The sequence below is a fragment of the Mesoplodon densirostris genome, chromosome 5, assembly GCF_025265405.1.
Source record: "Mesoplodon densirostris isolate mMesDen1 chromosome 5, mMesDen1 primary haplotype, whole genome shotgun sequence".
NCBI classification, from domain to species: domain Eukaryota; kingdom Metazoa; phylum Chordata; class Mammalia; order Artiodactyla; family Ziphiidae; genus Mesoplodon; species Mesoplodon densirostris.
The window spans coordinates 137,333,052-137,351,692 of NC_082665.1; positions in this window are offsets into that span (position 1 = coordinate 137,333,052).

Consider the following 18,641-nt stretch of genomic DNA (forward strand, 5'->3'; position numbering starts at 1 on the left):
GGTCCTGACCCACCATCTTGGATGTGCGCGGAGATTCTTGGGATGGAGTGAGATAGGTAGAGAACAAACAGCAGCTGATGGGATATTAGAGGAGCCTCCTAATGAAAGCTTCTGGCACACCTGGGTTCTACATACAATTTCATGTAGTTCAGACTTTTATCTCCCCAAGACACTTAGGAACACCTGTTTAACAGCCTTGATTCAGGTGTGGGAGATAAAAGAGAAAGCCCCCGCCTTCCAAACAGGAATGCTTCACTCTTTCTGGGTGCATGCTATGGCCTTTTCTTTGAACTTGGAATATTGCGCTCTCTTAAAGGAGTCTTTTTTAAAAATACCTTTGGAAAACTTCAACATATACAAGAACAGAGTAATTACCTAACTCATTAACGACCTTTAACAATTACTGGTATTTTGGCAATATTAATTGTCTATAGTACAGCTCTAACCACTTCTCCCCCAAGGAAGCAAATACCAGACATATCACTTCATCTATGGATTTTTAAGCATGTATCTCTAAAACATAACTTTTCTTTGGGGAGAAGAAAACTGACCACAATACCATTATCCCACCTTGAAAAATAAATTATTGCTTAATACCGAAATATCCAGTGTTCAAATTTCTCCTGTCTTAATGAATATTTATTTATTTTTATTGTTAATTTGTTCAAATTGTTATGGAACCAAACTTGGGTCTGCTCACCTGTGGGCAGTAAACCAATCTATTGACGCTGGGCTGTAGTGAAGGAAAATGCAGCATTTACTGTAAAGGCGCCAATACAAGGAGGGTGGGTGGCTTGTGCTCTAAAACCCTGAAACCCCTGGTGGTTTTGCCTATAAAAGTCTTTATGGGCAAAATTTGGGGTGAGGGATGCAGGGTGTGCAGCTTTCTTCTGATTGGTTGGTGGTGAGGTGCTCAGCTTGAATTTACCATCCTCCACCAGGGTAGGGGCCTTAGTTCCTGCAGAAGAACTCAAAGATATTGTTATATATATTCCCCAGGGCTGCACTATTGTTTCTTGACTGCTCCTCCCTTGTTTCTGTCCCTTCCCTGATTAGCAACTGTTTGAATCTGCCCTTTGGAACTCAGGGAAGGTCAAGGAGGCTGAATGAAGCCTATTTCCTACAAACAAGAAACCAGAGACACAGAAAGGATTTGTACCCAGGAGAGCCCCACAGGGTCCTGTTCCTTTTCCAAATCAGTACCAAAATAAAAAGTAATCCTTTGCCATTGGTTGATATGTCTTTTAGATCCCATCAAACAAAGCCTTTAAGGTCAAGATTACACCAGGAATTGAAAAAGTTTCATTTATTATTCATTGCGGCAAAGGGAACACACACCACAGGGAATCAAGGGGAGTCTCAGTAAGAGGGTGTTAGGAAGATTATTATAGCATCTGGGCTTTGGATGATTTGGGAAGAGTATTGGGAGTGCCAATGGAAAATGTGGTCATATTTTTAAAATAAAGCCCCAGAATGAATAAACATCCATCATTTTGGATTATTTAGCCCAGGTATTGCAGTTATGAAATACATCAGGTATGAATTCAAGAAATAGTTGAATAGGAAGTTCTCAATAAATGTGTATGCCCATAGTTTCTCATATCCAATAGTTTGAATGAAGCACATGATCAAAAATTGTTTCCTAATTTAAGGATGCAGTGAAAGTCTGAAAACATTTCACAATAGTTGATTTCAACTCACTTAAAGTGACTAAAACAAGTCATATATCTTAGTGAGACAGAAAGGGGGCAGGGCACAACCTTTAAAAGAATGACATAGCTGTTGAGGACATGACATAAACTGGTTAGAACCAACTAGGTCCAAGATCGTGGACGAGTAGACTTCCACTATACCTTGATCCTCAGTATATGCTCATTGTAGTACATCAGCAGCTAAATGCACACCCACAGGTGCCATGACAGTTCTGAGACAGACCATAAAAGGCCAAAAGTGGGCAGTAGCCCAATTCCTGGAAATCTCCGTCCCTTCCCCAAAATAGTTGGAATAATCTTCCCACTCATTAGCCTATGAATTACCCACCCCTATGAAAATTGACAACCGCATACCCTGGGGCCTCTCTTGCCTTTTGAGATGGCCTACACTCTGGAATGTGTATCTCCCTAATAAACCTTCTTTCACTTTACTATGGCTTCACAGAGCCAAGAACCCACACTTGGTGGCCGTCCCAGGGACTCACCTGACACCTGGGATGCAACCATCCTCTCGTGCCCCACCTCTTTTTCCTGTAATATCAGGACAAAAGGAACTGAAAAGCCAAAATTTTAAAATGCTTTCAGTAATCACATTGATGGCAATACTATTTTTAAATTAATTTATTTATTTCGTTTATTATTATTATTATTTTGGCTGCGTTGGGTCTTCGTTGCTGTGCGTGGGCTTTCCCTAGTTGCAACAAGCGGGGGCTACTCTTCATTGTGGTGCACAGGCTTCTCATTGTGGTGGCTTCTCTTGTTGCAGAGCATGGGCCCTAGGCACGCGGGCTTCAGTAGTTGTGGCATGCAGGCTCAGTAGTTGTGGCTCGTGGGCTCTTGAGCACAAGCTCAGTAGTTGTGGTGCACGGGCTTAGTTGCTCCACGGTATGTGGGATCTTCCCGGACCAGGGGTCAAACCCGTGTCCCCTGCATTGGCAGGCGGATTCTTAACCACTGTGCCACCAGAGAAGTCGGATGGTGATACTATTTTCTTTGTATTATTGTTTGAAACCCAGTCTCCCTAAAAAACGGAGTTCTCGTATCAAGTTTATGATTAACCTCTCTATCCAAAACTTCATTACCTTTCTTGTTCTGCCCCTGTTCCCTGAGAACTGAGGAGTATCAAAGAAAAGGGGGGATTGAAACTTAGCAGGACTCTGCGTGGCCTTCCCAGGTACAAAAGTCCCTCTGTGTACCCTATTTCTTCTTTGTAGGAAAAACGCTTTAGTCTCCTAGGCCTTCCCCAAGTTCCAAAAAGCAGACTAATTAGAGAAGTGAGGGAATGCAGAAACAAAGGAAATCAGTCAACCAAGAAAAGTAATAATATTGAATAGCTTAAACAATAGAGTTACAGGACTTCTAGTTCCTCCTGAAGGGATATACATAACAACCTGATGCATACCTTTGTGTTGTTCTGCAGGAACTAAGACCCCTCCCACCCAGGTGGAGGATGGTGACTACATGTTGACCACAAGTACATAGACCCAGGTTGGTTGGAACCAGAAGGTTGATGATTAAGATTCCCAAAATATCATCCTGATCACCAACCAACCAGAAGAAAGTCCACAAGCTGATAACACACCCTGCAACCCTCACCCCTAAGGTTGCCTTTAGAAACCTTTCCCTGAAAGCCATCAGGGAGTTCAAGTCTTTTGAGCATTAGCTGCCCATTCTCCTTGCTTGGCACCCTGCAATAAACACTGTACTTTCCTTCACCACAACCCCATGTCAGTGGATTGTCTTTGCTGCACATGGGGCAAGTGAACTCCAATTTGGTTTAGTAACATATTCTAAGACTGTTGCATGTAATGTGGGATAAAGCAAATGAGTGATTATACTGGTGTCAATGGGAATCAAACTTTTGGAGGAGGAGAAAGGAAACAGATTTAAGTTAATGTATTAAAAATACATCATAAGAAAGTATTTTTCTCAATTAAAAAAACATTTAGAGGTTGTTTGGCCTGAGGCGACCCGGCACCGGCTCTTTGGTGGGGCTGGTGGCAGACTCTGGGAGGGCTCCAGGGAGTGCTTCCCAGGACTTCTGCTGCTGGTGTCCTTGTCCCCACGGTGAGCCACGGCTACCCCCCACCTCTGCAGGAGACCCTCCAATATTAGCAGAAAAGAAGAAAAAAGCTCATACAAGAAAAAGGTTTCTGTTTATTTAGAAGACACAGACTAACATTATTATATGGAAGCTGAAGGTTTCCAAGAACAAGAACCCTGAGATAAGTTGGAGTTAATGAAAGCTTTTCTTTGGCTTTTCCAGTTGTGACCTGTCTTCCAACCAGCTCTGCAGTATATAACCACCTAGACAAGCAACATTCCTCTGGAGCCAGCATAGGGCCCTTCTTGAGCAGATACCACCAGACTCACACACAGCTCTGTTACTAAGGTTTTATTTAATTTCAAAGTAAAAATATTGTATTTTTTTCAAATGCTTATTAGTTTTTATATACTAGGAAGCTACATTTTTGCCCTTAATCACTCCTTGTGGATTATGACTTGTATACACATATATTGGCATCAAATGAGATAAAAGTCAACTTGTCTGTCATAACATTTCCTTTAATATATTAGTTTCCTTAGAGCAGCATTCTTGCTACTAAAGTTAACATGTTTATTCTTTCCTTCTCACACTCTCAGTTAAAAGGTGAGCTAATTCTCCCAACTGTTTTTGATTGTTAACAGAAAATCCTAAATTCAAACTGTTAAAGAACAGTTTGATTTTTGTGGCTCTCCTCAAGTATGTGACACATCTTAGTTTATTGAAATTCTTTCAATACCCTAGATGGCAGGTTTTTGTTTTTGTTTGTTTTTGGTCAATTGATCCAAGGTTTACAGTAGTACAAGTCTAGACCACAGAGTAACTAGGGAAGGTTATATAAATGCTAATAGATTGACAAATGCCACCTCAAGATGAATTGCTTGTCACCTTTTTTCTGTGCTGTGACAAGCAATCAACAGCTCAGATATTTCACAAGCAGTGAATGACTGTTTAGCTTACTATAGTTTTTCCCCCAATTCAATTATTTATAACAAAGCAAAATCTATGCTCATTTGTAGACTGGAATCATTAAGCAGTTAAATGGAAGGTTTCTGAAGTAGTATATTACAATTTAAAAATTTAGGGCTAGTGAAAAAAATCAACCATAAATGATAATAATTTTGTATAGTATTATACAAAGCTCTAACAACTAGAAGAGATTATTTAAATTTTTTTCTTTCTTTTATTTATTTTTTAAATCAGTTGCTTATTTGGGGGGAGGATTTGGTATGGGGGCAAAGAAATACCAAAACTAACAGAATGAAACCAACTTTATTATTTTTTTCTCTTATACTAGTAGATAAAACAAACTTTATAAGTAGGTCATGGAAAGAAGAACGCTTTTCAAAAAGTGTCCAGGGCTTCCCTGGTGGCGCAGTGGTTGAGAGTCCACCTGCCGATGCAGGGGACACGGGTTCGTGCCCTGGTCCGGGAAGATCCCACATGCCACGGAGCGGCTGGGCCAGTGAGCCATGGCTGCTGAGCCTGCGCGTCCGGAGCCTGTGCTCCACAGCGGGAGAGGCCACAACAGTGAGAGGCCCGCGTACCGCAAAAAAAAAAAAAAAAAAAAAAAAAAAAAAAAAAATCATAAAAAAGTGTCTAGCCTTCCAGTGCCTTTCCAAACTTAAGCTACTGCAGCACTTATTTAAAGAATAGAAAATATCTAAACATTTAGGAACCTCTCCCCCTACCCCCTGCCCCCCGCATCTTTACAGCTTGATATTTTCAGTTTTCACCAACTAGGCTGAAGATGTTATTTCTTTTAACAAACTGGAATTTCCAAATAGTTTATCTGTATTTAAGATGATGAACTTTCGTATTTTTTCCAATACTTAAAAAAAAACACCTGGTATAATTTACATATGAACCTTGATTCTGAAATGCATTCCATACCTGTCTCATTTTGCCTTTTATACTGTCTGAAAAAGTACAGTTTCAGTACCCAGTTTTGAAACTAAAAATTAGATTTAAAGTCTATATTACCTTTCACATTTTCTATTTTTCTCTAAAATTCAACCTTTGAAAATATAGTAACTGGATATTTCTTCAAACAGATGGCCTGGGTGATGTTCCATAAGCATAAAGAGGTAGTTAAAAACTCAGGGAAGGTGTTTCCAGCAAAACTTGCAGCTTTTGTGTCTTGGCTAAATATTCAAGGGTTAATATAGCCCTGCTGTTCAGTGTCTTTTACTTGAAGAGAACTTTTATAATTTATTTTTTATTGTGCCTTAAACACTATGTAAATAACCTTCAGTAATAAAGCATTACAATTATTAAAAACAATTAGAAAGTCTTTGCAGCAGTAAATTAGAGGAGAAATATCGCAACTATTTCAATAGAATTTAATAAAATTCACTTCATTAATCACAAAATTTCTCAGCAAACTTTGAAGGAAATTTCTATAAGCTGATAAAAGGCATCTAACAAAAAGTATAAACATCATACTTAATTTGAATCATTAGAATTTGAGGAAATTCCCATTTCAGTCAGAAACAGGTCAAGCATTCCCACTCTCACTGCTCCTATTCAGCACTGTACTAAATTGTACAACTGTGCACTGTACCTAATGAATTTAGTAAGACATGAAAAAGCATTAAAATGTATAAGTACTGCAAAATAAGAAACAAAACTACCATTGTTTGCAAACAATATTATCATATACATAGGAAACCAAAATAATCTACTGACAAACTCTGAGTACGGCAAGGTTGCTGGATATAAGCTCACTTTACAAAAATCAATAATTATCTTTCATCAACAATTAAAAAGTGTATTTTTTTTTTTTTTCTTTTTGCGGTATGCGGGCCTCTCACTGTTGTGGCCTCTCCCGTTGCGGAGCACAGGCTCCGGATGCGCAGGCCCAGCGGCCATGGCTCACGGGCCCAGCCGCTCCGCGGCATGTGGGATCCTCCCAGACCGGGGCACGAACCCGTATCCCCTGCATCGGCAGGCGGACTCTTAACCACTGCGCCACCAGGGAGGCCCTAAAAAGTGTATTTTTAAAAAATGTATCCTTTACCAATACTTCCTAGAATAAATCTAAAATGAAATGTGCAAAACTTTTATAAAGAAAAATATAAACCTTTCTACTTACTCTTCAAGGCCAATTCACTGTTTGTTCAGTGAAGTCTATCTTCAGCCCTTCCTGCACTATGCCCCTGAGGCACTCAGCACTGACCTCCTACCTAGTCATTATATAACATTGTAATCAGTTATTACTACGTCAGACTCTTCTGCTTTTAGCTGAGACTGGCAAGGTTAAGGACTGTCATTCTTCCTTGTAGTCCAGGTGACCATGGACTTCTTGAAATAACAATGAGAATAAAATGAGAACAAATAATATCAGCTACGAGTGCCTACTATATACAAGGTGCTATTAAGGGCTTTACCTATATTATCTTTATTTATTAATTAATTACTGACACAGAGCAAATAATGTTTGAATGTGTGCATGTCATGGATGGTTAAGATTTTAAACAGTGAAGAAGAAAAGAGAACGTAAGCAAAAGCCAGGAGAGGGGTCGCTGCAGGACTGCTGTGCTAGAGGGGGGTTCCACTAGGGGATGAATGGGAAACCAGATTGGGAATGTAGGTGGGGCAGATTGTGGAAGTGCTTGAATGCCAGGCTAAGCAGTTTAAATTTTTTTCCTATAGAAAATGGGAGCTATTGAAGATTGGCAGCATTATCAAAGCACTGTCTTAGGAAGACTGATGTAGTAACTGTGTGCATAGTGATTGAAGTAAGAAGTGTCTAAAGGTAGGAACTCATATACAACAGGGAGATAGTTAATGCAGAACAATCATTATAAACCACTTTGACATAGCACAAAACCAGGGCACAAGGAATAACTAGACTTGCTGGGTTCTTGAGGAACGACTTCTTAAAGAAGATCACTATAGGGTAAGAAAATATTTCAACTGGGAACAATAAGATGTGCAAAAGTAGGCAAGTGGAAAATCTCATTAAGCCTAGAAGGTTTCCACTGCTGGGGCTCAGACATGTGTGGTGTGGCTGGCAGGTAGACACGTGGGTTAGGGTGGGGGGACATGGAATGAATCCTTCCAGGAAATAATGCATTTTAAGAGAAGGAGCCAAACAACAAGAGCCCAGGCAGTGACAGAGCACAGGTCTTTGGGGGAAAGATGATTCCAAATCCAGCATAAGGACTGTCGCTCAGACTGTATCCCCATCCCAGCCCAACTCAATTCAAAAAAAGTGACAAGTCTAAAAGTCTAAAAATGCAGCACAACATTGGAACCCCAGAAGCACAACTTTTAACAACTCTCCCCCAAAAGAATATAATGTAAAGGGAAAAGAGACATTCTCCATCTTATCCAGGTACACAAGCTATGGCATGATGAAGCTCTAGCATATCAGGCTTATGATATGCTAAATATGCCCAGATGTTGAAAGAGACCCCAGGGCCTAGTGGAGCAACTTCAGGTGCCAGCAGAGGGTGGGGTATGCAGCAGTGCAGATGTAGCAGTTATCAGAAAGACGTATGGTGCAATTAGGGGCAGTGGCAACACCTGATAAGAGTGACTTCATTTACTGAATATAAATCAGACATCCCCTGGAGCCTCCCAGACATACCTGGAAGTGGGGCAGGGGTGACAGGCATTAAATGGATTTGCATGGAGGACCAATGAGTCTGTGACATGTGAGCTGGTATTATTATTTTTTTTAAATAAATTTATTTATTTTTGACTGCGTTGGGTCTTTGTTGCTGCGTGCGGGCTTTCTCTACTTGCGGCCAGCGGAGGCTGCTCTTCGTTGCGGTGCGCAGGCTTCTCACTGCAGTGGCTTCTCTTGTTGCGGAGCATGGGCTCTAGGCGCGTGGGCTTCAGTAGTTGGGGCACGCGGGCTCAGTAGTTGTGGCTCACGGGCTTAGTTGCTCCGCAGCATGTGGGATCTTCCCTGACCAGGGCTCGAACCTGTGTCCCCTGCATTGGCAGGCGGATTCTTAACCACAGAGCGACCAGGGAAGCCTATGAGTTGGTATTATTAATGTTATTCCATTTATTCTCAGAGGCTGGTAGTTGGTCCAAAATTCAGGTTACACAGAAATAGTTTATGTCCATAGAAAGATCAGCAGAACTGGCCTGGAGAAGTCTCCTTGGAGAATACAATTAATACAATTAGTATAAGGAAGGGTCAGAAAATTGACAACCTTGAAAGGCTTACTGAAAAGTAAAGAACAAATTGAGCAGACAATGGCAGAGAAAAAAGTGCTACAGGTTTCTGAGGAAGATCATTTTCGGGACTGAATGCAAGGTGGACTGGAAAAAAGAGAGAATGGAGATAGTAAAGCACAGGAGTGATGATCACTGGTTTTGAAGTCCAATCCTCTTCCCTCTTACTAGCGGTGTACCTGTGACTTTCCTTACAGTTTTAACAAGGATTAGAGTGAATAAAATGCAATATGTAGAAAGTTTAGCCTGGTGCCTCAGTAAGTGGTAGTGACAGTTATTATTGCTTGTCTAAAGTAGTATGGGGGGAAATTCCCTGGCAGTCCAGCGGTTAGGACTTGGCACTCTCACTGCCAGGGCCCTGGGTTTAATCCCTGGTCGGGCAACTAAGATTCCACAAGCCTTGCGGCAAGGCCAAAGAAAGAAAAAAGTTTTAAGAATTTTGAACGTGGTATGTTAAATGTAAAGAAAAAGGAAGAGACATGGCTAAGAGATTTTTTCCAGAGGAAATATGGTGATTGCTGATGGGCGGTCTAGAGAGTGAAGGTTATGGGACAAATGTTTGTGTTCTCCCCCAAATTCATATATTGAAGCCCTAATTTCCAATGTGAAGGTATTTGTAGGTGTGGCATTTGGAAGGTAATTAGGTTTAGATTAGGTCTTGAGGGTGAGACCCACACATGCTCACAAAGAAGAAGTCATGTGAACACACAGCAAGATGGCAGCCGTCTTCTAGCCAGGAAGAGGGCCCTCACCAAGAACCAAGCTGGCCAGCACCTTGTTATTGCACTCCCCAGCCCCCAGACCTGTGCAAAATAAATGTCTGTTGTTCAAGCCACACAGTCTATGGTATTTTATTATAGCAGCCTGAGTTAAGACAATGAAGAAGCAATAATCATGTCTCTAGCTCAAGTGTTCTTCTGATTTAATTGGTCTAGGATGAGGCCTGGGCACCGATGTATTTAAGTTTCCTCAGACTATGAAGCCAAGTCTAGTGTACTAGACTTGAGGTCTCTTAAGGTATAGACTCAGGTCTTACTTGCCTTCAAATCTCCAGAGAACCCAGCAAATTACTATGAACATGGAAGTTACTTGAACTTTTAATGCAGTGAATGGTAATGGAAAATTTTGCAAGTGGTAAAAGAAGATAATTTGTCAATGTGTTAAATTTCAATTTTTGACTAGTCAAGTAAACTTATGCTGGAGATAACTAGTAATATGGTACTAGAAAGAGACAGAATGTACACATATGTATTTGGGAATAATTTAAGTGCACGTGGTAGCTAAAATTATAAAAGAACATCCATGTGTAGTAAACACATAATAGTTTTGAGGCCTCAATTAAAAGCATTTGATACAAAGTAAATTAATATAATCACCTAGAATTGAACTTAAAAACAGTATCTAGAGAACATAGCCTGTATGGAAAAATATTATTTGAACCAAATGTATCCATTTCAAGATCGAAAGTAAGAAAGAAAGAAAGAGTGCTGTACAAAATTTGAGCAGCAAGTTACCTCGTGGGGGCTTCTCCATAATATTAATAAAGTGCATATTGTAGGAAGGCTCCCCAGCATTAACTCCCCCTCTTCTGGTAATGGCACTTCAGTTTCTCTTTGGAGGACGGGCCGGAACCCATTGCACACAATCTTGTTGGGACTGTCAATTAAGATGCCCAGGGCTTCCCTGGTGGTGCAGTGGTTGAGAGTCCGCCTGCCGATGCAGGGGACACGGGTTCATGCCCTGGTCCGGGAGGATCCCACATGCCGCGGAGCAGCTAGGCCCGTGAGCCATGGCCGCTGAGCCTGCGCGTCCAGAGCCTGTGCTCCGCAACGGGAGAGGCCACAAGAGTGAGAGGCCTGCATACCAAAAAAAAAAAAAAAAAAAAAAAAAGATGCCCAAAGATTTCCCAGCCAGAGCTGTGACTGTGTCCCAAGCCAAAAACTATTGAAGCCAATTAATTCTGGTAGAAGAACCCTGAGGAGCATTCTAGACCCCAAACTACTCTGGTTCCTGTCATCTCCTGGCCTCATTGTTTTTCTTTTCACTTGAATCTGTGAGCTATAACATATTCTGTTACTACTCTTTTCCTCTTAAGTTAGAGAGAGACCATTTCTGTTGCTTGCAAACTAAGAACGCCAACTAGAGCCATGTTAAGCTCTTTCTTTCCTTAAGCCTGGTTTCGGTTTTTAAACTCTTGCCACTCCCATCTCCAACTCTTAAACATAGAATTGTTGGCAGACAATACTTAGAAGTTCAGACAGTAGACTATCAGTGTCTAGGAGGCCATTACACAGATGGGATAACCCTGGCCCAGCAAGCTGTTCAGGCCAGCAAGCTCAGAATCAAGGCCAGACCTCAGTACCAGGAAGGGGCTGGAGCGAGAGGCCTAAGATTAAAGGCGTACAATAAAAACTATGTTCACCCAAAAACCTGCACATGGATGTTTATAGCAGTTGTATTCACATTGTCAAAACCTGGAAGCAACCAAGATGTCCTTCAGTAGGTGAATGGTTGAATGGTTAAATAAACTATGGTCCATCCAGACAATGGAACACTATTCAGCGCTAAAAAGAAATGAGCTATCAAGTCATGAAAATACATGGCGAAACACTAAATGCATTATTACTAAGTGTAAGAAGCCAATCTGAAAAGGTTGCATGCTGTATGATTCCAACTACGTGACATTCTGGAAAAGGCAAAACTACAGAGACAGTAAGATCAGTGGTTGCCAGGGAGAGAGTAGGGAGATGAATAGGTGGAGAACAGAGGATTTTCCAATCAGTGAAATGACTCTGGACGCTACTATAATGGTGGATACATGTCATTGCACATGAGACCAAACCTGTAGAATGTGCAACAGCAAGAGTGAAACTTAATGTAAACTACGGACTTCGGATGATTATGATGCGTCAAGATAGGCTCACCAGTTGTAACCAATGTCCCACTCCGGCAGGGGACGTTGATAATGCGGGAGGCTGTGCATGAGTGGAAGGGGGTATACTGGGTAATCTCCATACCTTCACCTCAATTTTGCTGAGAACCTAAAAACTCATCTAAAAAAAAAATCTGAAAAACCCCCCACAACCTTTCCTTCCTCTGCAGCACTCTTGCTAGGGTCAGCCACTACCTCTTTCTCCTCCAGGGAACAGGGGGATGTCCAGAAACAAAGTCAAGTCTCTTCATTTAGATCAGAGGGAGTTCAGATTCTCACAGCTTCTGTGAGGGGTTGGCTTCATGGCTGTGCGACCTGTGTGGTTACACAGGGCCCAGGACTTAAAAACACCCTGCACTTGGTTTAATGCTTTGCTGTCACTGCCATGAAATTCTTAGTTTTTGAACAGGAACTCCACATTTTCATTTTGCCCTGGGCCCCTGCTACTTCTACGCCCAAGGCTGATCACTTCTCTGTTCCGGTCAATATTACCAAACTATCTAAATTCCCAAGTCTTTCATTGCCAGTGTTTAAATGCAAATGCCTGCTTGAGTTTTGTGGTCCAGATGTATTATTTCAATCAATAAGTATGCATGAATTGTCTCTATTATATGACTGGGGGCTTGGGAGAGGAGGCACAAGCCAAGGACTTTAGACTCCTTAAGAGGGTACCATGGGCCCTTGCTGGGAAGAAGACGGGGAGAGCAAAGCAGGCTGGGCGCAATAAAAGGTTCTCTCTGGTGATATCACAATTCTAGGATTTGACCTGTTAAGCTTCAACTGAACATAGACAAATAAACAAAACTGTGCTTAGAAGTAATTTTGCTCAAGGATGTGAATGCAAGAAGCTCTGCTTTGCCACGTCTTTTAAGACTTTAAAAACACAGCTGACTTTTTTGTTTTTTGACTTTTCTTTTGAAAGGAGCTTAATTCCTAAGAGATTTGTGGAGCTATTCCCAAGTCACATAGTTCCTGATTTGCAGCTATTCCTGGGTTACACAGCACTTATTTCCTCTTCCAAGGGTGCTCACCATCCCTCCCAGCTCAGAAAAGAACCAGAGATGGTGTCCTGGGTGTGATGGCTCTGACCCAATTCCAGGGTCTCTTCGCTTCACTTCTTCCTTGCTTTCTGTCTTTCTCTGTCCATCTCATGTATATCTTTTTCTCTGTAATGTCTTTTTCACTTTCCCTCCTGCTTCCATTTTTTGCTTAGTGATCTTAGGAAAAATCTCAATTGTGGTTGAATTTGGGAATAGTGAAAATTTAAATTAAGGAAAAGAGAACATAAGTTTATATGTATGTAGCAAAGAACCAGTATCTAAAGCACACAAAAATGACCAAAAGCATCTATAGGAATCTCCTAAAAATTATTTTCTTCTACTTTTTCCTTCATTTAAATCTGCTTTAAAAAAAAAGTAAGCATTCAAACTTTCAAAAAGAATTCTCATTCTATTTTCTTTTATTGGCATTACATTTTTTTTTTTTTTTTTGCGGTACGCGGGCCTCTCACTGCTGTGGCCTCTCCCGTTGCGGAGCACAGGCTCCGGACGTGCAGGCTCAGCGGCCATGGCTCACGTGCCCAGCCGCTCCGCGGCATGTGGGATCTTCCTGGACCGGGGCACGAACCAGTGTCCCCTGTATTGGCAGGCGGACTCCCAACCACTGCGCCACCAGGGAAGCCCCTGGCATTACATTTAAAAAATTAATTTGTAAACAGCTTTTTTGTTTTAATGAATCTATACTCAGTTCTTCCATGTAAAGTTTTCATGGGCTCACCTCAGCACCAATAACCACTTATATTATTATCCTCTGTGGGAAAATATATGCAAATTCCATTTGCAAACATTTGACCTACAAACTCTTGAGACACGATTCAATTGCAGCCAATAGGAGATTGCTGACAGAACTCAGGGGAAAGGGAGGAGTTAAGCCTGATGGCAAGGGGCTAAAGAGGGTTAATTCAAGGAGTTTGTCAATATAAAAAGAAAGAGCAGGGTCTTCCCTGGTGGCCCAGTGGTTAAGACTCCATGCCTCTAACGCAGGAGGCATGGATTCAATCCCTGGTGGTCGAGGAACTAAGATACCACATGATGCGCGGCCAAAAAAAAAAAAAAAAAAAAGGAGCAGCACCCCATGCTATTACGTTTTCATTTGCATATTTCTAGTACAGAACATATTTCCATAAATTCTAATTCCTTAATTCCCCAATTCTCTGATCTTTGAAACCCTCTAGTGAACGTAACAGGAATTGTGTTTTGGGTGAAATGAATAAAATGCTTTTGATTTTCAAATTCACTTAAAATATAAAGATATTATAGAATATATTTTTAAAAACCTTAGAAGTATGCTTTTCTGACTTCCGCTTTAAGATAGCAAAATAAGCACATGCATTTGCCTCTCTCCTTTCTCAGGATCTTAGAGAAATGACAGTAAAGTGGTACAGCAATAAACCCATGGCAACATTGGAAAGAAGGCAGTGGTCTAGGAACTGTAAAAACTCTAGACAGGGAAGTGTAATTCTCCCACATGACCAGAAGATGAGAACAAGAAATACCGGTAGACCACAGTAGTATCTCCCATCTCTTTATATCGATATACAATGAATGCTTGTTTTATGTATTTTTTGCCTAGGTGCTCTATAGACTGAAAGTGTGCGTCCCTTCAAAATTCCTACGTTGAACCTATCCCCAGCATGATGGTGTTTGGAGGTGAGGCCTCTGGGACGTGGTTAGGTCATGAGGGCAGGGCCCTCATAAATGGGACTAGTGCCTTTATAAAAGTGGCCCCAAGAGCTCCCTCACACCTTCCACCATGTGAGGAGACAGTAAGAAGACAGAACCGGGAAGCAGATTTGTCAGAAATAAATGTCTTATTTATAAGCAACCCAGTCTATGGTATTTTGTTACAGCAGCCCTGATGGATTAAGACACCTGGCTACATCGTTTGGTACCAGGTCTTGAATCTTCAAGTGTCTTTCACTTCATTTCAATGTCAATCTTAACATTTCTAAATACATTGTATTTCCTTAGTAACCTGCACTTTACACAGTAAACACTTGATGAATTGACCTATGCAGCTCTCTAAAAAACGCCAAGTTTATTCCTCCTCAATCTGGTTTGATTTTATGGTCTTGGGGGCAAAGATGACCCAGAGAAGTAGGCACCTGGTATGGCTTATTCCACTATTCCTCCTTCCTTCCAAGAATAAAGAAAACACTTAACTTTGGCAAGATTGGAACAGCAACATTGTCACTGTAATTTCTGTCATTTTACTACTTATAAATTCATATCACTTTGCCTTGCTCTGGACATTAATATATTTACATAGGTGGATGAATCCAAGAGCTGCTTTGAAACCTCACTTGAATAAAAATTTTTAGGGCTTCCCTGGTGGTGCAGTGGTTGAGAGTCCGCCTGCCGATGCAGGGGACACTGGTTCGTGCCCCGGTCCAGGAAGGTCCCACATGCCATGGAACAGCTGGGCCCGTGAGCCATGGCCGCTGGGCCTGTGCGTCCGGAGCCTGTGCTCCGCAACGGGAGAGGCCTGCGTAACGCAAAATAAATAAATAAATAAATTTTTAATAGTCCTAGCTGTCCTAATATCTAACTCAAAGAAATATACTGCAAAAATGACCACCAGTTAAACTGAGCATCCATAAAACAAATTTAATTTCTCAAAACATCCAGCTTAATCTCAGAATACAGATAAACATCTATACTTGTTTATTTTAAAGCATGTGTGTATGTAACTGACATTTTATAACCTAAATGTACATCAGTATGAGCTGGTTAAATTATCTTACCTCCACACAATGTGGTCATTATAAAGATATATGTATAAATTTTAAAACAGCTATGTACTGATATGGAATGATTTCCAAAATATGTTAAGGAAAAAAAGGAATAAAGAACAGTGTGTATGCTTTTTTTTTTTAACGGAAGTGTGTATATACTTGAATATAAATATGCAATGTAACTTTAGAAAGATACATAAGGAAGTGAAAATTGCTGCATCTAGAACAGAGGTACTTTTCACTGTGTGCCTTTTGTTCTGCTTGAATTAAAAAAAAAATCCTGTTCACGTACTTCCTATTTAAAATTTTTAAAAAAGAGGATTTTATGTTACTATATTCGATATTCTTACAAATCAGTAAGATGAAAGCCAAATAGAGAAATGGGCCAAGGAAAAGAAAAAAACAATTCACTAAAAAAATATAAACAACCATCAAATGTGGAAAAGTACATAACCCATTACTAATAAAAAGAAGTAACAAAACCAAAAAGTAGGGCCTCCCTGGTGGCGCAGTGGTTGAGAGTCCGCCTGCCGATGCAGGGGATACGGGTTCGTGCCCCGATCTGGGAGGATCCCATATGCCGCGGAGCGGCTGGGCCCGTGAGCCATGGCCGCTGGGCCTGCGCATCCGGAGCCTGTGCTCCGCAACGGGAGAGGCCACGACAGTGAGAGGCCCGCATACCGCAAAAAGAAAAAAAAAAAAAAAAAAAAACCAAAAAGTATTATTTCCCTTCCCTCAATTTGGTAAAAATTCAAAAGCCTTATAGATTTGATAAGAATATGGGAAAATTTCACCGGTAGAAGTATAAACCTTTAAAGAAGGAAGGACTTCCCTGGTGGTCCAGTGGTTAAGAATCCGCCTTCCAACGCAGGGGACTCGGGTTCGATCCCTGGTCAGGGAACTAAGATCCCACATGCTGTGGGGCAATTAAACCCGCATGCCAAAACTAGAGAGCCCGCATGCTGCAACTACAGAGCCCATGTGCTGGAGCCCGAGCACCCGAACTAGAGGAAGCCCGCGCACCGCAATGAAGAGTAGCTCCTGCTCGCCACAACTACAGAAAGCCCGTGCACAGCGACAAAGACCCAACGCAGCCAAAAATAAATAAATAGATAGAAAAACGTTAAACATTACAAATAAGGTTAAAGTTCCTTTTGATTACCGCCCATCCTAGTAGTCAATGTTATCAGTTTAGTGCATACCCTGTCCAAAGTTTTTTCTGTAAGTTTACATACTTAAATGTAGCCATAAAAAACATAGTATTGTTTTAAAAATATTCTGTATTATTTGGCAACATATATAAGTATGTTTTGACATAAATTATCTATTCCTTTTCTAAGAGAATTCCTTTCTTCCAGCTACAAAGCTTGGGTTTTGCCCCTTTTTCTCTTCCCTCACTGGGAAGCTTGTGTAACACATGCACAAGCCTTTGTGTCTACTGCAGTATCTCCCCTCAAGCTTACAATGGTTTTCACAAATGCTTATGGTAAATGCCAAATACATTTCGGAGATGATTAAGGCAAGGAGATTTTTATGAGAATCCAGGATTTATACATTTTCCTTTATAATGAATACACAGCAGTGTACTTAAAATTTCACTTTCAAGCACACGTTTATCACCTTACACTCTTCTATCACCTTACTCTTACTCCCTGAGGACAATGTATTTAAAATAAAAACCAAACAAAATATGTAGTCAAAGAACACGTCAGTGATTTTTATATTGATATGTGCTCAGAAATAAAACATTTCTTTGGAAAAAAATTAAATGGATTAAATGATTACACAAATAAAGACAATTCTAAAAAACGAGTCCAAGCAATCTAATTTTGGTCAGAACAGTCACCTTGGAGCAATTAAAAAGCATCTGACTAAAACAAAAGGTTCAATGATACTACCTCTAAAATAAACATTTTATTTTTCTTAATTTTTTTTGGCCACGCGGCATATGGGATCTTAGTTCCCAGACCAGGGATCCAATCCATGCCTCTGCAGTGGAAGTGTGGAGTCCTAACCACTAGATCGCCAGGGAATTCCCTTAACATTTTAAAAATGATTAATATATTTGCTGTAAACTGTGTAAACTGGTAATTCATTTTAAAAATTTAAAATTAAAAAAAATTATTAGGCTGCCAGGCCAAAAAACATTATACTGTCTCAGGATGAATTATTTAACATTAGAAAAACAATTTTAAAATATATTATAAAAGCAATATATTACTTTTAAAAAGCTTAAGTTTCTATTAACAGAAATAAATTAATGTTGAAAGCAATTATATGTACATGAGTGTGTGTATGTTCACACTCACTTCACACACAAAACATTTAAAATACCACTCAAATTTTAATGCATTAGGTCTTTACCAAATCTTCTTTGCAGCTTTGGGGCATTAGTAAACTCAGTTATCTGTTTGTGTATATCTCTCAAAGTATTCCTAGATTTTTTTCTTTTATTTAGTTTAAATACTAGCTCTAGATAATGAAAACCTGTATCAATGCAAATGAAATAAAAATAACTTCAAATGTAAATCAGATGAAAACAATTAACAGTAATAGATTCTAAAACCAAATAGAAATCAGTTTTGATAGCTGAGTGTCTTGGATTATCAGTACATCTTTTATTCTTCATATGAGTGAACAATCAAAACAATCAAGATGACTATAGCAAAATGATCACAGTTCATGTTTAGAAAATATTTACCTCATCATTAAATGATCAGGTTTATTATTTGAAATATCAAAATAAAATGTTTTGCTATTTTCTATTTTTATTCTATATTTACTTTTTAGAACTAGTCAGAAAAACTTTACTTCAAATACTACAAATAATGTAAACAAATTAATATATTTATCTTATTATTTTTTTAAAATTTATTTATTTATTTATTTTTGGCTGCATTGGGTCTTCATTGCTATGCGTGGACTTTCTCTAGTTGCAGCGAGCAGGGGCTACTCTTTGTTGTGGTG